This window comes from Eptesicus fuscus, chromosome 1, assembly GCF_027574615.1.
Source record: "Eptesicus fuscus isolate TK198812 chromosome 1, DD_ASM_mEF_20220401, whole genome shotgun sequence".
Classification (NCBI taxonomy): domain Eukaryota; kingdom Metazoa; phylum Chordata; class Mammalia; order Chiroptera; family Vespertilionidae; genus Eptesicus; species Eptesicus fuscus.
Window position 1 is genome coordinate 75,246,003 of NC_072473.1, and position 27,681 is coordinate 75,273,683.

At 44.2% G+C, this 27,681-nt stretch overlaps 1 pseudogene; it reads left to right on the forward strand.

Annotated features, from left to right (window-relative positions):
• Window positions 1-20,691: 20,691 nt before the first annotated feature.
• On the forward strand, window positions 20,692-27,213 carry LOC114228278 (CTD small phosphatase-like protein 2; annotated as a pseudogene).
• The last annotated feature ends 468 nt before the right edge of the window (window positions 27,214-27,681 follow it).

The window sequence follows — 27,681 nt, forward strand, 5'->3', positions numbered from 1 at the left end:
TTCAAAGGAAGGGTGTGAATCCAAGAATACTGTACCCAGCAAGGCTATCAATCAAAATTGAAGGTGAAATCAGGAGCTTCACATACAAAAAAGGACTAAGGGAATTTATTACCACCAAATCAGCAATGCAAGAAATGCTAAAGGATCTGCTGTAAAAAAAAAGAAATAGGAAGCAAAGAAGGTACACAGGGGTAAAGAATAAAAATGGCAACAAATAAGTACCTATCAATAATAACTTTAAATGTAAATTGATTAAATGTCCCAATCAAAAGACATAGGGTAATGGATTGGATAAGAAAACACGACCCATATATCTGCTGTACAAGAAACCCAACTCTGAAAAAAAGACGCACACAGTCTGAGGGTGAAGGGATGGAAAAAGGTTTTTCAGGAAAATGGAAATGAAAAAAAAAATCTGGGGTAGCAATACTTATATCTGACAAATTAGCTCTCAAAGTGAAGGACATAACAAGAGATGAGGAAGGCCACCCTAATCATTTTGGCTCAGTGGATAGAGCATCAGCCTGCGGACTGAAGGGTCCCAGGTTTGATTCCGGTCAAGGGCATGTACCTTGGTTGCAGGCACATACCCAGTAGGAGGTGTGTAGGAGGCAGCTGAGCTATGTTTCTCTCTCACTGATGTTTCTAACTCTTTCTCCCTTCCTCTCTATAAAAATATCAATAAAATATATATTTTTTAAAAAAGATAAGGAAGGCCACTTAATAATACTAAAGGGAGCAATCCAACAAGAAGAAATAACTCTGGTAAGCATATACGCACCCAATACAGGAGCACCCAATACATAAAAAAAAATCCTGGAGGATATAAAGGGAGAGAATGACAGCAATACAATCATAGTATGAGACTTTAATACCCCACTATCACCATTGGACAAATCCTCTAAACAAAAAATCAGCAAAGAAACATTAATCCTAAATGACTCACTGGACCAGATGGAATTAATTGACATCTTCAGAACATTTCACCCCAAAGCCACAGAATATACATTCTTTTTAAGAGCACATGGGTCATTTTCAAAGATAGACCATATATTGGGTCACAGGCACATCTTCTCAGATCACAATGGCATAAAACTGGAAATCAACTACAATAAAAACAATCCAAAAACATCAAACACATGGAGACTAAATAGCATGTTATTAAACAATGACTGGGTTACCAGAGAGATCAAGGAAGAAATAAAAAAAAAAAACATCATGGCAACAAATGACAATGAAAACACAACAATCCAAAATCTATGGGACACAGTGAAAGCAGACTTCAGAGAGAAGTTCATAGCTCTACAAGCCTACAGCAAAACAAGAAACAATGATAATAAATTACCTAACCCTACAACTCAAAGAGTTAGAAAGAGAGCAACAAGAAAAGCCCAGTGTAAGCAGAAGGAAGGAAATAATAAAGATTAGAGCGGAGATAAATGAAATAGAGACAAAAATAACAATACATAAATTCAACAAAACCAAGAGCTTCTTTGAAAGGATAAACAACATTGATGAACCTCTAGTCAGGCTCACCAAGAAGCAAAGAGAGAGGACCCGAATAAACACAATCAGAAATGAAAGAGGTGAAATAACAATCAATCCTACAGAAATACAAGCGATTATGAAAAAATACTATGAACAACTCTATTCCAACAAAATGGACAAACTAGATGAAATGGACATATTCCTAGAAAATACAAGCTCCCAAAACTCAACCAAGAAGAATAAAAAAACCTGACTAGCCTGATAACGACTGAAAAAATTGAAACATCGATCAAAAACCTTCCAGCAAACAAAAGCCCTTGTCCAGACGGCTTTACAGGGGAGTTCTACCAGCATTCAAAGAACTAAAACCTATCCTCCTCAGACTATTTCAAAAAATACAATAGGAAGCCACACTTCCAAGCTCTTTCTATGAAGCCAGCATTACCCTAACCCCAAAACCAGATAAAGACACCACAATAAAAGAGAACTACAGGCCAATATTCTTGATGAACAAAGACGCTAAAATCCTCAACAAAATTCTAGGAAATCAGATTCAGCAATACATTAGAAAGATCATACACCATGACCAAGTGGGATTTATACCGGAGATTCAAGGATGGTACAATATCCCCAAATCAATAAACGTGATACATCACATAAACAAACTGAGAGACAAAAATCAAATAATCAAATCAATTGATGTAGAAAAATCATTTGACTAAATCCAACACCCTTTCTTGATAAAAACTCTCAGTAATGTGGCAATAGAGGGATTATACCTCAACATAACAAAAGCCCTATATGACAAACCCATAGCCAACATCATACTCAATGGGCAAAAACTAAACTCATTTCCTCAAAGAATAGGAACAAGAAAAGGATGCCCACTTTCACCACACCTGTTTGACATAGTATTAGAAGTACTAGCAAAAGTGATCAGACAAGAAGAAGAAATAAAAGGCATACAAATTGGAAAGGAAGAAGTAAAACTGTCCTTATTCACAGATGACATGATACTATACATAGAAAACCCCAAAGACTCCATCAAAAAACTACTAGACCTAATAAATGAATTTGGCAATGTAGCAGGATACAAAATTAATGCGCAGAAATCTATGGCCTTTTTATACACCAATAATGAACTCACAGAAAGAGAAGTGAAAAAAACAATCCCATTTACCATTGCACCAAAGAAATTAAGATACTTAGGAATACACTTAACCAAAGACATAAAAGACCTATACTCGAAAAACTACAGGACATTGAAAAAAGAGACAGAGGAAGACATAAACAAATGGAAGAACATAACATGTTCATGGATTGGTAGAATCAACATAATTAAAATGCCCATACTACCCGAAGCAATCTATAGATTCAATGCAATACCTATTAAAATACCAATGGCATATTTCAAAGATCTAGAACAAACTCTCCAAAAATACATCTGGAACAAAAAAGACCCTACATAACCACAGAAATCCTGAGAAAGAAGGACAAAGTAGGAGGGATCACAATACCAGACATCAAACTATATTACCAAGCCACGGTTCTCAAAACTGCCTGGTACTGACATAAGAACAGATTTATAGATCAATAGAACAGAATAGAGGACCCAGGAATGGACCCAAGCCATTACACTCAATTAATATTTTACAAAGGAGGCAAGAGAATACAATGAAGTCAAAATAGCCTATTTAATAAATGGTGCTGGGAGATCTGGTCAGATACATACAAAAATGAAACTAGATCACCAACTTACACCATACACAAAAACAAACTCAAAATGGCTAAAGGACTTGCAAATAAGATGGGAAACCATAAAAATCCTACAAGACCACATAGGCAGCAAAATTACAGATATATGTCATAGCAATATCTTTACACACAAAAATCCTAGGGCAAGAGAGACTAAGGAGAAAATAAACAAATGGGACTACATCAAAATAAAAAGCTTCTGCACAGCAAGAGAAACCATAAAAAAACAACAAGATAGCCCACTGCATGGGAGAACTTATTTACCAATGTAATCTCTGATAAGGGTTTAATCTCCAAAATTTACAGGGAACTCATACAACTTAACAAAAGAAAGATAAACAACCCAATCAAAAAATGGGCTAAGGACCTAAATAGACACTTTTTGAAACAGGACATTCAGAAAGCTAAGAGACACATGAAAACATGTTCAACGTCACTAATCATACGAGAGATGCAAATCAAAACAACAATGAGGTGCCACCTCACACCTGTCAGAATGGCTATCATCAACAAATCAACAAATGACACATACTGGAGAGGATGCGGAGAAAAAGGAACCCTCCTTCACTGCTGGTGGGAATGCAGACTGGTGCAGTCATTGTGGAAAACAGTATGGCATTTCCTCAAAAATTTAAAGATAGAACTTCCAATTTACCCAGTAATTCCACTTCTAGTAATATATCCCAAGAAAACAGAAACACCAATCAGAAAGGATATATGCACTCATATGTTCATAGCAGTACAATTCACCATAGCTAAGATTTGGAAACAGCCTAAATGCCCATCAGCAGATGAATGGATTAGAAATCTATGGTACATCTACACAATGGAATACTATGCTGCTATATAAAAGAAGGAATTCTTGCCATTTGCAGCAGCATGGATGGAACTGTAGAGCATTATGCTAAGTGAAATAAGCCAGGCAATGAAAGAAAAATACCACATGATCTCAGTCATTTATGGATAATAAATAACATTATAACCTGATGAACAAAACGATAGATACAGAGGCAGATAAGTATCAAACAGACTATCAAATTATAGTGGGAAGGCTAGGGAGTGTTGGGGGGTGGTGGTAAGAGATCAACAGAAGGACTTATATGCATTCATATTAGCATAACCAATGGACACAAGACACTGGGGGGGCGGTGAGGGCATGGGCCAGGGGGTAGTGGAGGCTGGAGGAAGGTCAATGGGAAAAAAAGGAGACATATGTACTACAATTTGTAATACTTTAAACAATAAAAAATTGTAAAATGAAAGAGAAAAAAAGAAATATTAAAAAATATAAAATGACAACAAAGAGAGGGAAGAGAGAAAATGGGTCTAATACCTGGAATCTATTTAAGGAAAATGAAGTCATAGTTTACCAGAGTAGAAGATCATAGAACAGTAAAGACCAGGGATTTCACAGTAGAAGACTATTTCTACATTTAGGTAAGGCTGCCTAGGTATTCTCTAGCTCATATTAACACCTCTTTCTTTCATGTTCTCTGGTAGCACATCTCATTTTCTAACTAATATTACAATTATTTATACATGTATATCTTCACCAATTTGGGCACTCTATAGATTGTGATATTATGAACAATTACAACCTTAAAAGGTTTTATTTCCAAAAGCATCAAGCACTCTGTTCCCCCCTTTATAGGTGCTCAATTAATATATATTTAAGTGAAGTAAATACAATGCATCCACAACCCTTTTTTCTAACCAGTATAAGCATTTTAAAATGTTATCATGTAGTAGTCCTTATTTCTACAACCGCATGGTGAGACGGAAGGTAGAGGGACCTTTGTTACTATTTTTCAAATAGAAGGGCAAGGTAAGTAGACAGCTATTGGTGTAGTGCCATTTGAAGGCCCTCAATTATTTTCTGATTAGTTACTGTTTTATGCTGTACCAATTGTTAAATATAGCATTTCTCTCCCACCTTATCAACAGAGGCTCTTATCCTGAACTCCATGCTTGGAGACTGTCTTTGGCTTCTTTTATGTTATGCCCTTTCCACAGGGTCAAGAGCCCAGTCTGTGGGGCCAGAGGGATATGTGCACACTCAGAGTCCTAGCCCCCTCCAGATCATCCTTGAGATTCTGGGATGCCTGAACTGTTTATCCAAATACCCCCAAATAAACTTCCATCACCAGCATGCTCTCCATAGGGTGTGTTTTTACTCTGCTGGTGGTTATGGGGTGGCTATACCTGAGGAACAGGTTATGATGGGCTGGAGTATCCACATGCACACATATGAGCCTCCAAAGGTGAAGGACAGAACTCAGGGTGGGAAGAAGAGGAGAAATGGCTAGTACCTAAGGCCTAGTCTGGGGCCATGAGCTGGGAGGAGTGGTGATAGTTCTTCTCACACTGAAGACACAAAAGGTAGAGCAGTCTAGGGATTTTAACTTACACCTGACCTATTAGGTCACTTAAAGATACATTTGTCATGAAAAAAATATGTAAGATATTTTAACAGTTTATTGGTTGACTTAAACCTTTCAAATAATTAGTAATATGGCATGTAGACTCCCAATTGAAGTCTTGTCTTGAACCTTGCAAATTTTATAATTGTTACATGTTATTCTTTTTTTTATTTTTAATGTATTTTTATTGATTTCAGAGAGGAAGGGAGGAGAGATAGAAATGTCAATGATGAGAGAGAATTATTGATTGGCTGTCTCCTGCACACCCTCCCAGTGGGGATCCAGTCTACAAACCTGGTATGTGCCCTGACCGGGAATTGAACAGTGACCTCCTGGTTCACAGGTTGATACTCCAGCTGATTCTTTTTTAATTTGTGGTTTAATTCTTCCCCCCATGAGCCCTCAGGCTCTCTCTCTCTGGTGTTTTATGCTGCTTAGGGTAACCACATGACTAGGCAGAAAAACCATATGGACTCATGGTTGTCCACTTGTCCCACTACCAGAGTATTACAAATACTTTAAATATATAGCTCAAGGAATGACCTCTGCCCATTGCAAACAAATGAACTACATAGGTCCATTTTGTTGTTACCTCAGGTGTCTAACAGATATTGAAACATATTCTATCTATGGAATGCTATGCCTATATCAGTGACAGATTATGGCCACATAACAGTAGTTCTTGAGTCCAAGATCCTCTACATCATGTATAATTAGGACATTTACATCCAAATAATGACAAGCTGTTCATGGTAAAGGAGACCTAATAGTGTGCTAATAAACATGACATTCAGTGGCCATTTCATACCCCTTTTTATTCATATGCTTCTGGCATTTTTTTAAAATACAATGGGCTTTTAAATAATTGACTAATAAAATTATTAGATGTTCCACTTCTGGCATGATAGCATGAGGTGATCTGCGGATCTGCTCCTCAGTAAAACTGGCAAAAAATATATTTTTAAAAAAACCCAACCATTTAATTTATCTGGAAATTGTAAGGACATAGAGCGTGTGAAGAAACACTTATTCAAGAAAATCTACTAACATTAGGTAAGGATAGTGGGAATCTGTGGCATTTGAACTAAGATCTGTATCCTCCCTCCTTGCTCCTATGTCATCAAGAGTGAAACTCTACTCCAGACTAATGCAGCCATGAAAACAGGGCTCCTTTTTCTCCCAGTTTCCAGAGTGATTTTTTAGAAGGGAAAGCTTGTCAGCACTTCTCATATTCCTCCAGTTACCTTTTGCTGAAGTTAAGCTCAAGGTGGTTACACTCCAGAGGTGGGGTTCTCATCTTCCATGTCATCCCCACTCATGAGACTACCTTGGATGCAGCACAGCTAAAAATACTGGGGTCAAAATTTGGTAAAAAGTTCCACACTGGTAGAGTCAAGCCAAGAAGACCTGAAACTACTGTCTCCTCTCATTGAATGTCAAGTTCCTAAGGCAAGATTATCACTCTGTGAAAAGTTCACCATTGTTCCTATTCCCATAGTTCAGAGATGTTTCCCAGGAGAAGAAGCAGGCAATTAAACAGAGAATTCTGTACTCTTCCCATGAGAAGTTAATCAATTTACAACATAATATGAAGAAGTAGAAGCCTTTCACCCTCTAAAAAGTAATGATCAAGTGGGATTTATTCCAGGGATGCAAGGTTGTTACAATATCCGCAAATAATTAATGTGATACAACACATACAATGAAGGATAAAAATCACATGATCGTATATAAAAAATTTGATAAAATCCAGCACCCATTATGATAAAAACTCTCAGCAAAGTGGGAATAGAGGGGACATACCTCAATTTAATAAAGGCCATATGTGATAAAGCTATAGCCAACATCATTCTCAAGGGTAAAAAACTAAAACCATTTCCCCTAAGAACAGGAACAAGACAGGGTTGTCCACTTTCACCACTCTTATTAAACATAGTACTGGAAGTCTTAGCTAAAGAAATCAGACAAGAAGAAAACATAAAAGGCATCCAAATTGGAAAGGAAAAAGTAAAACTGCCTTTATTTGCAGATGACAGGATACTATATGTAGACAACCCTTAAGATTCCACACAAAGAACCTACTAGGGTGTGTAAAATAATTCAGTAAGGTAGCAGGATACAAAATATACAGAAATCAATTGCATTTTTTACACAATAATGAACTGTCAGAAAGGGAAACTAAGGAAACAATCCCATTTAAAATTGCTTCAAAAATAAAATACTTAGGAATAAATATAACAAGAAGTCCAAATTTAATTGGACCAGTCTGTTGAGGAATTTATGTCCTAGCTAACAATTAGTGAAGACTAATTAACAAATGTGTTCAAGGAAAAATGACAATTAAAGGCAACCTTACTAAAAATGCTGTCATGCTAGGACAACTGTAGGCATTACCAAACTTGTGGTTGGTTCCCTGAGAAGGAATATCAGAAATTTCATGCTTTGGGAGAGGGGGAATAGATTTCATCAAAATAACCCAACCAGTCACTAAACAAAGGAAAAAGCAAATAATAATAACAAGCATGATGCAGGGGACCGGCACCCAGATTTGCTACAATATATTATCTAAAATGTGTAGTTTTCCACACAAAAATAATATGAGACATGCAAAGAAACAGGAAAATATGACCTGGTTTTTATTTATTCCTATTCCAAATTGATGAGGAAAGAGATTCTCCACCCTATGTAGTATATGATAATCAAACACAACAGCTGACACCAAACGAGTGAAATAACACTGAAGTTTATTAACTAAAGACCTCACATAGGGCATGGCAGTACATGCAAGGCCACATGAGGATTGTACTTGGGAAAATAGTAAATAAGCAAGGGCTGTGGGAGGCAGCCTTTGTAGTAACAATAGGTTGAGGTAACCCTTAGTTCCTATGTGAGGAGATTGGTTTGTTTGAATAATTTTGCAGCCTGGCAAGGAAATGCAACCCATTAGTCTGGGGCCTGGGTGGAGTCAGTTGGTCTGGTTCTTAAGGAAAGTGCCTGGTTGGGTAGGCTTTCCCCCTGCCTGGGAGGCACATTAGGCAAGAGCAGAGGAACTCATAACTAAGCTTTTGAGGCCATATGAGGCTCAAAGATGTCAGGGCAGCACATGAACTTGGCAGCTTTACAATACATGCCCATAGACTTGGGGGAAAGTGGTGAAAAGAAACTGCCTGACTTCATGTGAGGCTATTTGTATAGTAGAACAGTCAGTAGGTGAGAAATTGTGACTGGCTGAAAAAGCTGGTTCTGTTGTTGCTATGGGCTAAGCAGGAAAAACCACCTACATTGAGCAGTGAAGACCATTGCCAGAACCTTAGAATACTTTTGCATAATCACAGTTTTACATGAGGCACCCATAACAGATGACGCTGAGAACAAAGTAAGCTTCTTAATCAATCAAATTCAAACACAATGTCCTGCTAGAGCAAAGAGGAAATATTGTTTAGTGATAGCTTTTGGGAAGAGAAAATCTACTAAAGAATGAAACTAGCTTATTGACTTAAATGTATAAAATCCTTAAAGGGAGAACATTCAAAGCAAATAAAAGCTATCAAAACAAAGTAGAATTGGATGTGATATGGATAATAAATTGATCACATCAACACCAAGAGCAGGAGAAAAGCCTAACAAATATCTCCAAAGCTGGTAGTTATGAAATTACATATCAACACATAAAACAAAATGGAAAATTAGAAGATAATATTTCCTCTAGAAGTCCCCTAAGAACTACATTGTTGGGTCCATATTTCTCCTGTCTTCAACTTTTTTTCACCATTGAATAAGCATGACACATTAGGATAAGACTCTCCAGGACAGACTATGGAAACTGAAGAGATAAATCCACTTGATATGGAACAAGTACATATGAGATCATTACCAGAATTACTGAATCAACTAACAGAGCAATTTATTCAAATAGAGCAGGTCAAGTGAGGCTATCCTAATGTATAAAAACCCAGGGCCCATAATGACCAACCAAAGGCTCAATCAAACACCAGAAGTCAGTATTGCAGTCAGTCCTGGGTTGCTGTGATGACCCAGCACTGACTGCCGAGGCGACTGCAGATCAGGCCCAGAGAGAGGCCCAGAGAGAGAGGCAGTGTCTGATCCTCAGTCTCCATGGAAGCTGTTGATCAGCCATTGCCTCTCTTTTCCTCTCTGGGCTTCGTCAGCAGCCATGCCTCTCTTTTTCTGCAGGCCTCCTTGGGGGCTGTAGATCAGCCCCGCCTCTCTGATCAGGCCTGGAGATAGGCCCCAAGACGCTGACTGGCACAGAAACCAACCAATCAGAACAAACTCTGGGTGAACTGTGAGGAGGCAATGGCTGCCTAGAAGGTGGAGCTTTTTTTATATATGTATTTTTATTATATTATTTTTAATTTATTTTGTTTATTGATTAAGGTATTACATATGTGTCCATATCCCCCCTTGCCCCCCACCCCACTCTTGTACATGCCCTCAAACCCCTGCTGTTTATGTCCATTGGGTAAGCTTATATGCATGCATTCAAGATTTTTAGTTGATCTCTCCCCCTTACCCCCACCCTCCCCTACCTTCCCTCTGAGGTTTGAGTATCTAATTGATGCTTCTCTGTCTCTGGATCTGTTTTTGTTCATTAGTTTATGTTGTTAATTATAATCCGCAAATGAGTGAGAGCATGTGATATTTATCTTTTTCTGACTTACTTATTTCACTTAGCATAAAGTTCTCCAGCTCCATCCATGCTGTTGCAAATGGTAGGAGTTCCTTCATTATTACAGCAGCATAGTATTTCATTGTGTAGATGTACCACAGTTTTCTAATCTACTCATCTGCTGATGGGCACTTAGGCTGTTTCCAAATATTAGCTATGGTGAATTGTGCTGCTATGAACATAGGGGTGCATATATCCTTTCTGATTGGTGTTTCTAGTTTCTTGGGATATATTCCTAGAAGTGGGATCACTGGGTCAAATGGGAGTTCCATTTTTAGTTTTTTGAGGAAACTCCATACTGTTCTCCACAGTGGCTGCACCAGTCTGCATTCCCACCAGAAGTGTATGAGGTTTCATTTTTCTACGCATCCGCCCCAGCACTTGTAATTTGTTGATGATAGCCATTCTGACAGGTGTGAGATGGAACCTCATTGTCATTTTGATTTGTATCTCTCAGAAGCTTAGTGACTTTCAACATGCTCTCATATGTCTCTTGGCCTTCCTTAAGCCCTCTTTCGAAAAGTATCTATTTAGGTCCATTGCCCATTTTTTTATTGGATTGTTTATCTTCCTTTTGGTAAGTTGAATGAGTTCTCTATAAATGTCGGAGATTAAACCCTTATTGGAGATAACATTGGCAAATATGTTTTCCCATGCATTGGGCATTCTTGTTGTTTTGTGAATGATTTCTTTTGCTATGCAGAATATTTTTATTTTGATGTAGTCCCATTTGTTTATTTTCTCTTTAGTTTCCATTGCCCTAGGAGCTGTATCAGTGAAGATATTGCTTCAGCATATATCTGAGATTTTGCTACCTGGGGATACCTCTAATATTTTTATGGTTTCCCATCTTACATTTAAGTCTTCATCCATTTTGAGTTTATTTTTGTGTATGGTGTAAGTTGGTTATCTAGTTTCATTTTTTTGCATGTATCTGTCCAATTTTCCCAACACCATTTATTGAAGAGATGGTCTTGACTCCATTGTATGCTCTTGCCTCCTTTGTCAAATATTAATTGAGCATAGTGGATTGGGTCAATTTCTGGGTTCTCTATTCTATTCCAGTGGTCTATATGTCTCTTCTTATGCCAGTCCCAGGCAGTTTTGAGAACAGTGGCTTTGTAATACATCTTGATATCTGGTATTGAGATCCCTCCTACATTGCTCTTCTTTCTCAGGATTGCTGCAGCTATGTGAGGTCTTTTTTTATTCCAGATGAATTTTTGGAGAGTTCGTTCTAGGTCTGTGAAATATGCCATTAGTATTTTAATGGGGAGTGCATTGAATCTATAGATTGCTTTGGGTAGTATGGACATTTTAATGATGTTGATTCTACCTATCCATGAACACGGTTTGCTCTTCTATCTATTTATGTCTTCTTCTATCTCTTTTTTCAACGTCCTGTAGTTTTCTGAGTAGAGGTCTTTTACCTTCTTAGTTAAGTTTATTCCTAGGTATCTTTTTTTTTTTTGGTGCAATGGTAAAGGAGATTGTTTTTTTAGTCTCTCTTTCTATAAGTTCACTATTGGTGTATAGAAATGCCATAGATTTTTGGTGTTAATTTTGTATCCTGCTACATTTCCAAATTCATTTATTAAGTCTAATAATTTTTTGATGGATACTTTAGGGTTTTCTATGTACAGTATCATGTCATCTGTGAATAATGACAATTTTACTTCTTTTCCAGTTTATATGCACTTTATTTCTTCTTCTTGTCTGATTGCTGTGGCTAGAACTTCCAGTAGTATTTAGAACAGGAGTGGTGAAAGCAGGCATCCCTGTCTTGTTACTGTTCTTATTTGCCCATTGAGTATGATGTTGGCTGTAGGTTTATCATATAAGGCTTTTATTATGTTGAGGTATGATCCCTCTATTCTCACTTTGCTGAGAGTTTTTATCAGAAAAGGGTGTTGGATCTTGTCAAATGCATTTTCTGCATCAATTCATATGATTATGTGATTTTTGTCTCTCACTTTGGTTATGTGATGTATCACATTTATTGATTTGCAGATATTGTACCAGCATTGCATCCTTGGAATAAATCCTTCTTGGTCAAGGTGTATTATCTTTCTAATGTAATGTTGGATCCAGTTTGCTAGAATGTTGTTGAGGATTTTAGCATCTTTGTTCATCAGGGATATTGGCCTATAATTTTCTTTCTTTGTGTTGTCTTTATCTGGTTTTGGGATTGGGGTAATGTTGGCTTCATATAAAGAGTTTGAAAGTGTGCCTTCCTACTGAATTTTTTTTAATAGTCCGAGAAGAATTGGTTTTAGTTCTTCTTTGAATGTTCGGTAAAACTCTCCTGTTAAGCCATGTTGTTCAGGGCTTTTGTTTGCTGGAAGCTTTTTTTTTAAATTACTTTATTGATTAAGGTATCACATATTTGTCATCAACCCCCTCCCCCCGTTCCCTTCCCAAACCCCCCAACACGCAAGCCCCCCTCCCCCTGTTGTCTGTGATCACTGATTAGGCTCATATGCAAGCACACAAGTCCTTTGGTTGATCTATCTCCCTTCCCCACCCTCCCCTACTTTCCCTCTGAGGTCTGACAGTCTGATCAGTGCTGTTCTTGTTCTTCAGTCTATGTTGTTCATCTTTTCCCCTAGATGAGTGAGCTCATGTGATACTAGGAATACACTTATAGGAACCGAAAATGAGACAAGCAATAATAGTTATGCTGAGAGGCAAATGAATCAGTCTATAGTGAGTTTCTTTCTGGGCCAACAGTTTTGAGTCCCGGTTTCTATGTCCAACAGTTGTTAATGTGCTCATAACAGCAATGATATTTCAGTTCTGGATGGTGGACAAATGGTGGTATTGCAGGTCCGACCCTCTCTGGTTTGGTCCTGGATTACTGTTTCAGTTTCACCAGTAGATATCGGCCTATTCAGGTTTTTTAAATCTTCCTGATTGAGTTTTGGAAGCTTGTATTTTTCTAGGAATGTGTCCATTTCATGGAAGTTGTCCAGTTTGTTGGAGTAGAGTTATTCATAGTATTTTTTTACATTCTTCTGTATATCTGTGATGTCAGTTGTTACTTCGCCTCTTTCATTTCTGATTTTGTTTATTTGGGTCCTCTCACTTTGTTTCTTGGTGAGTCTGGCTAGAGGTTCATCAATCTTGTTTATCCTTTTAAAGAACCAGCTCTTGGTTTCATTGATCTTATGTTTTGTTTTGTTTGTTTTTGTTTTGTTTTGTTTTGTTTTTTGTTTTTTTGTCTCTCATTTATTTCTGCTCTGATTTTTATTATCTCATTCCTTCTGGATACTGTGGGCTTTTCTTGTTGCTCTCTTTCTCATTCTTTAAGTTGCAAGGTTAGATAATTTATTACCAGTTTTTCTTGTTTTTTGACGTAGACCTGTAGCGCTCTGAACTTCCCTCTCAGGACTGCTTTCATTGTGTCCCATAGATTTTGGATTGTTGTGTTTTCATTGTCATTTGTGTCCAGGATGCTTCTAATTTCTTCTTTAATCTCTTTGGTAACCCAATCATTGTTTAATAGCATGCTATTTAGTCACCAAGTGTTTGATTTTATAGTAGTTGATTTCTAGTTTTATGCCATTATGATCTGAGAAGATACTTGTTATGATTTCTATCCTCTTGAATTTGAAAAGTCTTTTCCTGTGTGCTAATATGTGGTCTGTCTTTCAAATATCCCGTGTGCACTGGAAAAGAATGTATATTCTGATGCTTTGGGGTGAAATGTTCTGAAGATGTCAATTAAATCCATCTGATCTAACGAGTCATTTAGGATTTCTGTTTCTTAGCTCATTTTTTGTTTAGAGGATTTGTCAAGTGGTGTCAATGGGGTATTAAAGTCCCCTACTATGATTGTATTGCTCTTGTTCTCTCCCTTGGTATCTTTCAGAAGTTGTTTTATGTGTTTGGTTGCTCCTGTATTGGATGCATGTATATTTACCAGAGTTATATCCTCTTGTTGAATTGCTCCTTTTAGTATTATGAAGTGGCCTTCATTATCTATTGTTATGGCCTTAACTTTGAGGACTATTTTGTCAGATATAAGTATTGCAACCCCAGCATTTTTCTCATTACCATTTGCCTGAATTATTTTTCTATCCCTTCACTATTAGTCTGTGTGAATTCTTTGTTCTGAAGTGTGTCTCTTGCAGACATCAAATATATGAGTCATGTTTCCTTATCCATTCATCTACCCTATGTATTTTGAATGGAGCATGTAGTCTATTTACATTTTATTATTTTTTTTTCGAGTTATGGCATCCATGATTGGGATGCCTTTATTTATTTATTTTTTTTTAAATTTCTTTATTGATTAAGGTGTCACATATTTGTCCTCATCCCCCCATTCCCATACCACACCCCTCCCCACGGATGCCCCAACCCCCTGTTGAACTTAACCATTGGATAGGCTCATATGCATGCACACAAGTCCTTTGGTTGATATCTCCCCCCTCCCCCCAACCTCCCCTATCCGCCCTCTGAGGCCCGCTAGTCCGATTGAGGCCTCCTTGTTTCTGGTTGTGTTCTTGTTCATCAGTCTATGTTGTACATCATTTCCCTTAGAGGAGCGAGATCATGTGTCCCTAGAGATATACTTATAAGAACTGAATGTGAGACAAGCAATAATAGTTATGCTGACAGGCAAATGAATCAGTCTGTAGTGAGTTTCTTTCTGGACCAACAGTTCTTTAGAGACCCAATTTCAATGTCCACCAGTTCCTTATGTGTACATGTCAGCACTGACCCCTCAGCTCTGGATGGTGGACAAATGGTGGTAACGTAGGTCCAACTCCCTCTGATTTGGTCTCGGCCTGACCCAGGGGCACGGCTTCACCTGGACTCAGGGACACATGGCCTCACCCGGACCCAGGGGCGTGTGGCCTCTCCCAGATCCAGGGGCGCGTGGCCTCACCCGGACCCGGGACCCAGCCTCACCCGGATCCAGGGACACATGGCCTCACCTGGACCCGGGGGCGCGTGGCCTCTCCCAGACCCAGGGGCGCGTGGCCTCACCCGGACCTAGGTGCGCGAGGCCTCACCCGGAACCGGGGACACATGGCCTCACCTGGACCCTGGGGCGCGTGGCCTCTCCCAGACCCAGGGGCGCGTGGCCTAACCCGGACCTAGGTGCGCGAGGCCTCACCCGGATCCAGGGGCACATGGCCTCACGCGGACCCAGGAGCACGTGGCTTCTCCCAGACCTAGGGGCACGTGGCCTCCCCCGGACCTAGGTGCGCAAGGCCTCACCCGGTTCCAGGGACACATGGCTTCACCCGGACCCAGGGGCGTGTGGCCTCTCCCAGACCCAGGGGCACGTGGCCTCCCCCGTACCCAGGGGCGCGTGACTTCTCCCAGACCCCTGGTCACGTGGTCTCACCCGGATCCAGGGGCGCACGGCCTCACCCGGACCCAGGATTCAGCTTCACCCGGACCCAGGGGCACATGGCCTTACCCGAACCCGGAATCCGGCTTCACCTGGACCCAGGGGCACTTGGCCTCACCCAGACCCAGGGGCGTGAGGCCGCACCTAGACCCAAGGGCTTGTGACCACACCTGAGCCCAGAGGCTTGCAGCCTCGCCTGGACTCGTGTCTCAGCGGGGTTTCGTCTTCTTGATCCCAATTCCTGTTGGTCAATTCCCTCTCAGCAATTCCTTCGGTCATTTTCTCAGAGCTCCAGGGCGGCTGCCACAGAACTCGTTGGGCTGCGGGCTTGGCGAAGCTCCAGTGTGCCCGGTGCGCGGCGGCGGACTGGTCTGGTGTCGCTGCGTCGGCCCTTGGGTCTGCAGCGGTGGCCAGTCACTGAGCGTGCGCACCTGGCTGCTTCCGGGGCGTTGAGATTCTTGAAGGACTCGGAGGTCAGCAAGCACAGAGTCTCCCACCCCATGTCTCCCAGGGGCTCGTCTGTCCGTGCTCGGCATCGAGTGGAGCCGTCCCCTCAGCCGGAGACCGCCGGGGGAACTGCGTCGAGCACGTTCCAGGCCACCATTGTGTCGCCTGAGCCGTAGTTCTTAAAGTGTGGACTTTGGGTCACCGGCGTCAGCATCATCCCGCGTACCCCTCTCTTTTATTCTAAGTGTAGAGCATCTGCTCAGCCAGCCCTCCGGTGATTCTGGCTGGTGTCTGCTCTGCTCTCCCGTCATAGTCTCAAAATTGTTGTGGTAGGCAACGATCAGGCTGCCGCCCTATGTCTCCATCTTGGTCCTCCTTTGTACAGTTAAGTCTTGATTGTTGTTGGTGTCACTGGGAGGAATTGTCTTCCAGGCCAATTGGTCGTGAGGACCCTCTTTGTCTATATAGGAAGAGTTGCTGTGCAGGAGACATGAGGCTCCTGTGTCTCTGTCCCTCTGTATTCCTTGCAAACACCTCTGAGAGAAACGCGCCCTGGAGTTTCACCCGCTGCCAAACAGTCCAGTCTCTCCCCTAATGAATCTGGATTCCCAAATTCTCGCCTGGAACTGGGTTTCAATGTAGTTGGAACTGGGTCTCAGCACAGTCTGGCGCCTTTGTCTCCTTCCCAGCAGGGCCATGCAGTGGCGCAGGCAACAGTCCGTCCTCTGCGTGCCTTCCCGTGCGCGCCTCTGGAGCCGCTGCTCCTCTGTGCCTCTGCCCCACAGCCCAAATTCATTCCCCCAGCATATGCCTGGCTTCCCAGGGTTTCGCCCGGAACTGGGGTCCAGTGCAGTCGGAACTGGGGTTCAGCACGGTCTGGAGCCCTTGTCTCCTTCCCATTAGGGAAGTTCAGTGGCGCAGGCAACAGTCCGTCCTTTGCGCCCCTTCCCGTGCGTGCCTCTGGAGCTCTGCCTTCTGCCGCTCCTCTGTGCCTGCGCCCCACAGCCCAGATTCATTCCCCCAGCCTGCGCCTGGCTTCCCAGGGTTTCGCCCGGAACTGGGGTTCAGTGCAGTCAGAACTGGGGTTCAGCACGGTCAGGAGCCCTTGTCTCCTTCCCGCTAGGACAGTTCAGTGGCACAGGCAACAGTCTGTCCTTTGCGCCCCTTCCCGTGTGCACCTCTGGAGCTCCGCCTTCCGCCGCTCCCCTGTGCCTGAGCCCCACAGCCCAGATTCATTCCCCCAGCCTGCACCTGGCTTCCCAGGGTTTCACCCGGAACTGGGGTTCAGTGCAGTTGGAGCCGGCGCTCAGCGCAATCCGGAGCCTTTATCTCCTTCCTGCCAGTGAACGCAGGCCAGGCCGTCAGCCGCCCCTTCCTCTCCGGCTCCATCCTCCCCGCAGGCGCGCATGCTCGTGTCTCCGCCCGTTTCTCCATACCTCAGGCTTTTACTGCTCCCCCGACTATCCCCGTGGCCTTCTCCTTCCCCCCAGCTGTGGGCATTTCAGTCCGCCAGCTTTCCTGTGGTTCTGGACGATGTCCGTTCTGACCTCTAGTTGTATTTTTGAAATTGTTGTGCCTGGCTGCAGTTTAGGTGTTTAACCTATGCCGCCATCTTGGTTTCTGCATTTAATGTTATTATTGATAAGGACTTGTTTGTCCTCATTTTTATTCTTAATGTTTGTGTTCCTTCTTTCCTTTCTGTTTCTTCTTTTTACAGCAGTCCCTTTAGCATTTCTTGCATTGCTGGCTTTGTGGTAATAAACTCTGTTATTACCTGTGAAGCTCCTGATTCCACCTTCAATTTTGAATGATAGCCTTGCTGGGTATAGTATTCTTGGATTCAGTCCCTTGCTTTGCATCACTTTGTATATTTCATTCAATTCCCTTCTGGCCTGGTGTGTTTCTGTTGAGAAATCAGTTGATATTCTAATGGTAGATCCCTTGTAGGTAACTTTCTGTCTCTCTGGCAGGCTTTAAGATTCTTACTTTGTCGTTGATGTTTGTCAATTCAATTATGATGTGTCTTGATGTTGGTCTTTTTGGCTTCATCTTATTTGGGACTCTATGTGCTTCTTGGACTTGCATTGTTTTTCCCTTGCCAATATCAGGAAAATTTTCTGTCATTATTTCTTCAAACATGTTTTCTATTTCTTGTTGTTTCCTCTCCTTCTGGAACCCCTATTATGCGGATGTTGTTTTGTTTTGCATTGTCCCAAAGTTCCCTTAGGCTCTCCTCTTGCTTTTTAAGTTTTCTTTCTAGTTGTTGCTGTGTTGGTGTGTTTTTTTCCTACCTTGTCTTCTAATTTGCTGATGCGGTCTTCAGCCTCTTCCAGTCTACTGTTGAAGCCTTCCATTGTGTTCTTTATTGCAGTTATGTCATTCTTCATTTCCTCTTGGCTCCTTTTCATGTTGGTGATATTCTCATTCAGCTCCTTATAATTCTCATTGAGTTGTGTGTATTTGTCATCCAGCTGTTTGAGCATCCTTATAACCATTGCTCTGAATTCTTTCTCTGACATGTTGTTTGCCTCCATTTCATTTAATTCCCTTTCTGGTGATTCCACTTCTTCTTTCTTTTGGGGATTGTTTTCTTGTCTCCCCATTTTTTGCTGTAACATTTTAATTATTTCTGTTTCTTAGATCCAACTGCTGCACTATCCAGGTTCTTTTGGGGGTGGTGCTAGAGGTGCAATCTCTCAGGTCTCCTGGGCTTGGTGATCTAGCAGAGCTCCCTACTTGAGCTATTTGTGTTTTCTTGATGTAGTTGGATCTTGATTGTTAGTTTCTTATTTGTGGATGAATTCTCATCTCAGGTTGGCAATGTGACTCATCCCTGGCTTTGTTATGCATGCTGTTTTGGATGTAATTGTGGTTTCGGCTCTTGTGCAAAAGGTTGTCTGAGGTTTCACTGGTATGTTCTCACTGTGGGTTCTCAGAGTCCATGGCCTGGAAGGAAGGAGTCTTGGGGCCTGAGGCTCAGGTACTATGACTTTGGCCAGTGTGGTGTGACTCTTGATGGATGGATTAGTGTCACTCTGCAACTCACTATGAGGGGTCCTGAGCCTGTGACAGGGGGGGCAGGTGTCTCATAGTCTGGGGTTGAGGCAGTAGAACTCTGACCAAAATTATTTCCCTCTCTGAATCACAAGGGGATTCAGGATACAGCAGCTGGTGATGTGGGAATCTCAGGGTCTGTGGCTGAAATAATATGACCTTGTCCAGGGAGACAAGTCCTCAGTAATTCACTGAGCTGTCCAGAGGTAGGCAGCCAGGAGAGGGATGTCATGGATTCTACTGAGGGAGCTGTGCACTGTTGGTTGGAAAGGCACATGCCCAGTCGCAGCACACAGAATGGCCCAGGAGCCTTCTGCTTGTGGTGTGAGCTCGTGGGGCCCACACGTTGGATCAGAGCGATTGTGGTGTGACACCAGCCCTGTAGAGGGAGAAGTCTCAGTTTCTGCTTCAGGAGATGTTCTCCTTGGTTGGATATGCACATCCAATGGCTGCTTACAGAGGCACCCAGGAGCTGTCTGCTGGTCCAGTGGGGTCAGGAGATCCTTGTGCCAGAGCAGCACTACTGCGGGGACTAGATGCCAGTGGCCAGGTTTGTACCTTGTGGCAGTTCAGAGAAGCACCTGGGGGATGCCTGCGAGCACAGTGGGCTCTGGGGGCTTGCACACTGGATCGCTGAGACTACAGTGACTATAGGTCAGCAGATGAGGAGTGGGAAGTCCGAGTTTCTGCTAAGAGGCCTTGATCTCTTGGTTGGATACAAGTGTACCTAGTGGCAGCTCACAGAAGCACCCAGGAGTTGCCTGCTGGGGCAGTATCCTCAGGGGGCCTGTGTGCTGAAACTACGCGATGCAATGTCTGATGTTTGTGGGTAGGCAGCCAGGAAGGACGAAGTCCAAATTTCTGCTGCCAGGGCCATGTGCCCTTCTTTGGATATGAGTGTGCCGAGCTGGGGCTCATGGAGGCACCCAGGAGCTGCTTATAGGAGCAGTGAGCTCAGTAGGCCTCCATGCTAGAAAGGTGCAACTGCAGTGTCTGGAGGTCAGCAGCTGGGGAGAGGGATGTCCCAATTTTTGCTGCCTTGTGCCCTTGGTTGAAATCGCACATGCCCAGCAGGGGTTCATAGAGGCACACAGGAGCCTTCTGTCAGGGTGGTGGGGCTCAGGAGGTCTGCACTTTGGAAAGGCATGACTATGGTATCCTGAGGTTGGCAGTTGTGGAGTGGGAAGACTCAGTTTTTTCTGCCAAGGCCTTGCACCCTTGGTTGTATTTGCGCATGCCCAGTGGCGGCTGACAGAGGCAACCACGAGCTGTTTGCCAGGGTGACACACTCAGTGTGCCCTTTGCGTTGAAGCCGTGTGACCAAGGTGTCTATGGGAAGGCTGCCAGAAGGGGGGAAGTTCACATTTCTATTGCCGGGGCTGTGCACCCTTGTTTCGATACAAGTGCGCCTAGCGAGGGCTCACAGAGCCACCCAAGAGCCACCTTTGGGGTGGTGGGCTCAGGAGGCCTGCATGCTGAAAAAGCGCGACTGTGGTGTCTGGAGGTCAGCAGCTGTGAATTGGGTAGACTCAGTTTTTGCTGCTGCACTCTTGGTTGAATTTGCGTGCGCCCAGTGGTGGCTCACAGAGGTACCCCGGGGCTGTTTGCCAGGGCGGTGCACTCAGAGAGGCCCTTGTGGTGAAGCTGTGGGAGTGTGGTAAGTCCGAATTTCTACTACCAGGGTCCTTGTGCCCTTGGTTGGGTTTGTGTGCACCCAGTGGTGGCTCACAGAAGCACCTGGGAGCCATTTGCAAGGGCGGTGCACTCAGCGTGGCCCTCGTGTTGAAGCCGCATGATCAAGGTGTCTGTGGGCAGGTATCCAGAAAGGGGGAACTCAGAATTTCTATTGCTGGGGCAGTGAGCCCTTGTTTGGATAAGAGTTTGCCCAGCGGGGGCTCACAGAGGCACCCAAGAGCTGCCTTTGCAGCCTTCGGCTCAGGAGGCCTATGCGCTGGGAAAGCGTGGCTGTGGTGTCCAGAGGTCAGCAGCTGTCAAGTGGGAACACTCAGTTTTTGCTGCTGTGCCCTTGATTGAATTCACGCACGCCCAGTGGTGGCTCCCAGGGGTACCCCGGGGCCAATTGCCAGGGTGGTGCACTCAGATAGGCCCTTGCAATGAAGCTGTGTGACTGAGGTGTCTGTGGGCAGGCAGCCAGGAGTGGGGGAAGTCCGAATTTCTACTGCCAGGGGCCTTATGCCCTTGGTTGGGTTTGTGCACACCCAGTGGCAGTGCACTCAGGCACTCAGAGGGGCCCTGACATTGAAGCCGCACAACTGAGATGACTGTGGTCAGGTATCCAGGAAGAGGGAATCCAGAATTTCTACTGCCGGGGCAGAGGGCCCTTGTTTGGATAAGAGCATATGCAGCGGGGCCTCACAGAGGCACCTTAGAGCTGCCATTGTGGTTTTGGGCTGAGGGGGCCTACATGCTGTCTGAGTGTGACTGTGGCATCCAGATATCAGCAGCTGAGAGGTGGGGAAACTCAGTTTTTGCTGCTATGCCCTTGGTTGAATTTGCACACACCCAGTGGTGGCTCACAGGGATACCCTGGGGCCGATTGCCAGGGCAGTGCACTCAGATAGACCCTTGCACTGAAGCCCTGTGACTTAGATGCCTCTGGGAAGGCAACCAGGAGTGGGAGAAGTCTGTATTTCTACTGCCGGGGGGCTTTATGCCCTTGGTTGGGTTTGCACGTGCCCAGTGGTGGTGTGCTCAGGCACTCAGAGGGGTCCTGGCACTGAATCCGTGTGACTGAGGTGGCTGTGGGAAGGAATCAAGGAAGGGGGGATCCAGAATTGCTACTGCCAGGGCAGTGGGCCCTTGTTTGTGTAAGAGTGTTCCCAGAAGCCGCACCCACTAGCAGCCTGTGGAGTGATGGGCTCAGGTGGCCTGAGCACCTGAAAAGCATGACTATGGCACTGGAAAAGCACAACTGTGGTGTCAGGAGTTTGGCAGCTGGGGAGGGGGAAGTTGCACTTACTGCTGCGGGAGCATGCACCCTTGGACGTGGAGATCACAGGGTCTGCAGGTCTGTGGGTGGGGCAGCAGGATTTTGGCTGGAGTGGCTGCTGGGTCATGGGCAGTGTCCAAAGCCTGTTTGGGTGGTGGTGTTGATGAGTTCCTAGAAGAGGTCACTCTCCCCTTCAAGATGGCATGGGTTCTGTGCCAGAGTCCCACAGTCCAGGAGTGCCCACAGCAGTGGTAATCTTTGCCTGTCCAAGAGAGCCTGGTCTGCCAGCCCCTGCTATTCCTTCCAGATTTAACTGTCCCTCACTCACTCACACACACACACCACACACATCCACACAACTCCTTTCACCCCCTCACTCACACCCTCTCCCACACCTTCGTTCTGCCTGCCGCCATCTTCAGGAACTTTGATGTAGATATTTTGACGCTGATTGAAACCAACCACTCAGAACCAAATCTGGATGAACTGTGAGGAGCCAATGGCTGCCTAGGAGGCAGAGCTTTTGACACTGACTGGCATAGAAACTGACCAATCAGAACCATATTGGCCAGAAGGGGAGGACATTTGGGGGTGAGATTAGGCCGGCAGGGGTGGGCAGTTGGGGGTGAAATCAGGCCAGCAGGGGAGGGCAGTTAGGGGTGATCTGGCAGGCAGAAGCAGTTAGGGGTGGTCAGGGGGCAAGGGAGAGCAGTTGGGGGAGAGATCAGGCCAGCAGCAGAGGGCCATTGGCAGCGAGATCAGGCCAGCAGGGTAGGGCAGTTGGGGGCAACCAGGCCAGCAGGGGAGGGAAGCTTGTGGCGAGATCAGGCCAGCAGGGGAGGGCAGTTGGGGGTGAAATCAGGCCAGCATGGGAGGGCAGTTAGGGGTGATTAGGCAGGCAGAAGCAGTTAGGGAAGATCAGGCCAGCAGGAGAGAGCAGTTAGGGGCAAGATCAGGCCAGAAGGGGAGGGCCTTTGGGGGCAAGATCAAGCCAGCAGGGTAGAGCAGTTGGTAGCAACAAGGACAACAGGGGAGGGAAGTTGGGGGTGAGATCAGGCTGGCAGGGGAGGGCAGTTAGGGGTGATCAGGCAGGCAGAGGGAGTTAGGGGCAACCAGGCCAGCAGGGGAGGGAAGTTGGGGGCGAGATCAGGCTGGCAGGGCAGGGCAATTGTGGGTGAGATCAGGCTGGCATGGGAAGACAGTTAGGGGTGATCAGCCCAGCAGAGGAGAGCAGTTAGGACTGATATCAGGCCAGCAGAGGAGGGCAGTTGGGGGAATGATCAGGCCAGCAGGGGAGGGCAGTTAGAGGCAATCAGGCAAGCAGATGCAGTTAGGGGAGATCAGGCCAGCAGGGGAGGGCTATTGGGAGCAACAAGGCCAGCAGGGGAGGAAAGTTGGGGGTGAGATCAGGCCAGCAGGGTAGCGAAGTTGGGGGTGAGATCAGGCTGGCAGGGGAGGGCAGTTAGGGGTGACCAGGCAGGCAGAGGGAGTTAGGGGCAATCAGCCCAGTAGGGGAGAGCAGTTAGGGGTGAGTTCAGGCCAGCAGGGTAGGGCAGTTGGGGGAAACCAGGCCAGCAGGGGAAGGAAGTTGGGGGAGAGCTCAGGCCGGCAGGGCAGGGCAGTTGGGAGTGAGATCAGGCCAGCAGGGGATGGCAGTTAGGGGTGATCAGGCAGGCAGAGGGAGTTAAGGGTGATCAGCCTGGCAGGGGAGAGTAGTTAGGGGTGAGATCAGGCTGGAAGAGGAGGGTAGTTGGGGGCAACCAGGCCATCAGGGGAGGGAAGTTGGGGGTGAGATCAGGCCAGCGGGGGAGGGCAGTTAGGGATGATCAGGAAGGTAGAGCCAGTTGGTAGTCAGATCAGTCCAGCAGGAGAGAGCAGTTGGGGGCTAGATCAGGCCGACAGGGGAGGGCAGTTAGGGGCGATCAGGCAGGCAGGCACATGAGTGGTTAGCAGCCAGCTGTCCCAGACCAGATTGAGATATAAGGCCTAAACCAGCAGTTGGACATCCCTCAAGGTGTACCCGATTGGAGAGGGTGCAGGTTGGGCTGAGGGAATGCCGCCCCCCTCTGTGCACAAATTTCATGCACCGGGCCACTTGTCCTGTATAATAAAGAGGTAATATCCAAATTAACCCTCAAGCCCTCACAAGATGGCTGCCTATGACCAGGCCGGCAGGGGGTTAGGGAGGGCTGATCAAAGATTGAACAGCAGGCTGCGAGGGATGACCAGGCTGGTGGGGGGTCATGAGGGGTCACCAGGCCAGCAGGTGGGTCAGTTAGGAGCAACCAGGCAGGAAGGCAGATGAGTGATTAGGAGCCAGCAGTCCAGGATTGTGAAAAGGATGTCTGTCTGCCAGTTTAGGCCCGATCATGGCAGTCAGACATCCCCAGATTGGAGAGGGTGCAGGTTGGGCTGAGGGGACCGCCCCCCTGGGCACGAATTGTGTGCACTGGCCTTCTAGTCTATGTATATATAAAAGGCTAATATGCTAAGTGTCCAACTCATTGCTATGATGCGCACTGACCACAAGAGGGCAGATGCTCATCACAGGAGCTGCGGTGACACACTGGCACCACAGACCTGGCATCCACAAAGCAACACTTGGCTTCCCCCAAGTGGGACATAGGCCTGCCACCACGCTGGAGCAACAACCCACCAAATTGTAGCCAACAATGCCGAGACCCCATGGCACAAAATGTGGCCCACTGCCAGCCCAGCCCAGAAACAGTTGCTGTGGGCACCGGGTAATGATGTCATGTAGTAATGCCCAGCATCTTCTCCCTAGCGACGACTAGCCTCCTTGCAGTTTTTTCAGGCCAGGAACATGGCTTTCTTTATAGCCAGGTGCAATCATTTCACACTGTAACCAAATGTCTGTGAAGTGTTTTCCCATGCCTCATCTCATTTGATCCTCACAAAAGTCCTCGAGTAGCTATATAGGAGACTCAGTGGAATCCTATTTTCTTTTCATTATAGCTGGAAAATAGAGATTTAGAAACTTGACCTGACTGAAAAGAAGAAATGGTGGATCTTGAAAATGACTTCAGGTTTTCTCACTGCACAGAATATATTCAAAAATTTCTGCAGTTAAAATATTTTACCCTTTGTTCTCCCTGTGTGATCTACAATAATAATCTGCTTCATGTTGATATTTACTGTTGTAATATGCTGACAATTACCTGAAAGATAGGTTGGGGTGCTTCACTGGGCTGGAAAATGTTTAGCTACATCAGAAAGCAGGACTAATTAAGCAAGTTTATTCTCTCTCTCTCTCTCTCTCTCTCTCTCTCTCTCTCTCTATATATATATATATATATATATATATATATATATACTAGAGGCCCAGCACATGATTAAATTGTGCACGTGTACGATCCCCTAGGCCAAACCTGCCATGAGGGCCATGTCTACTGCCCCGCAAAGCCTCGCACACTCCACGGACACTGCCGGTGGCCCATGTCACTCCAGAAGTCCCACCTGCCGCAGCCGCCATGGGACCCAGAAGTCCCACATGCTGCGGCCACCACGGGACCCATCAATGCACCTCCTGGTGAGTCCAGTAGTTGGTCATGACGCTGGTGTCACGACCACAGGCCTTTTATGATATAGATAAGGCTAAGTTGATTTGTGCATGCATGATAACTTTGAAGCTCTCTCTGGCACCAATCGCATGCATGTGTTTCGATCTGTCATTGTCAATAGTGAATTTGGTTGACACTTCTATTATAGAGAAAGGGCGAATAGCGATATTAAAATATTTCTTCTAATTAACTTCCTTTCAATGTGCACGAATCCATGCACTGGACCACTAGTCTATAACAATAAGAGGATAATATACTAATTAGACTAGACATCTTCTAGATGTCATTCTGGACATCCTTCCTGACATAGCCAGGGCCAGAGAAAAGATAGCTAGGTCCCAGGTGCCTTCCAGCGGCTGGAGGAGGGAAGCCCAGGTTCCAGATGCCAGAGGGAATCTGGTGCCGGCAGGTGGGGGAAGGAATGCCTACTCTTGCATGAATTTTTGTGCATCAGTTCTCTAATCTATATATATAAAAGCCTAATATGCAAGTTGTCCCCTCAGGAGTTCAACCAGGACACTGGGAGTTCAATCACTCACTATGACATGTGCTGACCACCAGAGTTGGTGTAGAACAAAGGAAGACCCTGGCTGGCAGCTGGCAGCTGGGGAAGGAAGGCCCCGGCCAGCAGCCAGAAGGCCCCAATTGGCCCTAATTGCCGGCCAGGCCTGAGGACCCTACCCACGTATGAATTTCATGCACTGGGCCTCTAGTTGATAACTAATAGTTTGAAGAAGCAAGAAACAATTCATTGGTATATCGCATCCTTAAAGTACTGATAACTCTATTTAGTACTTATTCATCAGATCATGCATAGGTCACTTATAAATAAGACTGAAAAATATTTGACCCCAATTATTTCATGACAATTGTTATATTACTCACAGAACAATTAAATAAGTAATCTGCTTTTCTATTATAACAAAAAACACACCAGAATTCTTCTTCTTTTAGATCTGTATAAAACACTAGTGCATTGCAGTCTAAATGAGATAGATAGAAGATGCAACACTTACTTTTCTAGTCCTCTCTAAGACATCATTTGTCAGATTTACCTGAGAGTAAGACTGCAGTTCAGGGATTCTTGAAAACAGTTTCTGAGATGTATGAGATCATTATTTTTCCTGCTCCTAAAGATGATATATGCAGTTAATTTAATGAATATATTAGAATCTAAAAACAACTCATCAGGCACTGACCTTTCCATGAACATAAGAAAACTGTACAGATGACTTTAATACCCTTAGAAGAGATCTGTCAAAAACTAATAATTGGCAACTCACCACAAGCTTTTGATGATCAACTTTTTAATTGAATCCCTATAGAAAGTCAATTTTAGGAAAAATATCAATGAATTCCTGATATTGATTTCATTTCTGGAGAAGCTTGGAACACTGAATAAAGATGTTCAACCTCACATTAGAGAAAGATTTTGCTTGTATCATTTTCTGGCCTCAGGTTAAATATGACGATTTGTAAAATCACTGAAGGAAGAGAGAATGCAGGGCCCTTTTAGACTAAGACAAAAATATCATCATTATTATTAAAAATTTTGTATTTTGTACTTTATCTTGATTTTCTTATTTTTTGTAGCTGGTAATAATCAATTGTTACAGAAAGAGACTTTATCTATCTTAGACTGACTACATAGGGTAAGTAGGCTGAAACAGAAGAATCTTTAGAATTCCAGTGAAATTTTTTGTGCACAGGACATCTGTAAATTATAAAGAATTATGTTTTTACCACAAGTAGTTTTGACCTATAGTCACACACGATTTTATAATAAAAAAGATGAAAATTTACTTGTATTTTTTGCTTTTTGCTGTTCTAAGTGGGTTTAATACAACTTTGATGTTATTTTTAAGATTCTCACCTCAATAGAAATTGCCAGTAAAATTTGTTTTTATTCTCCTGTTTAAGGTTTATAATGA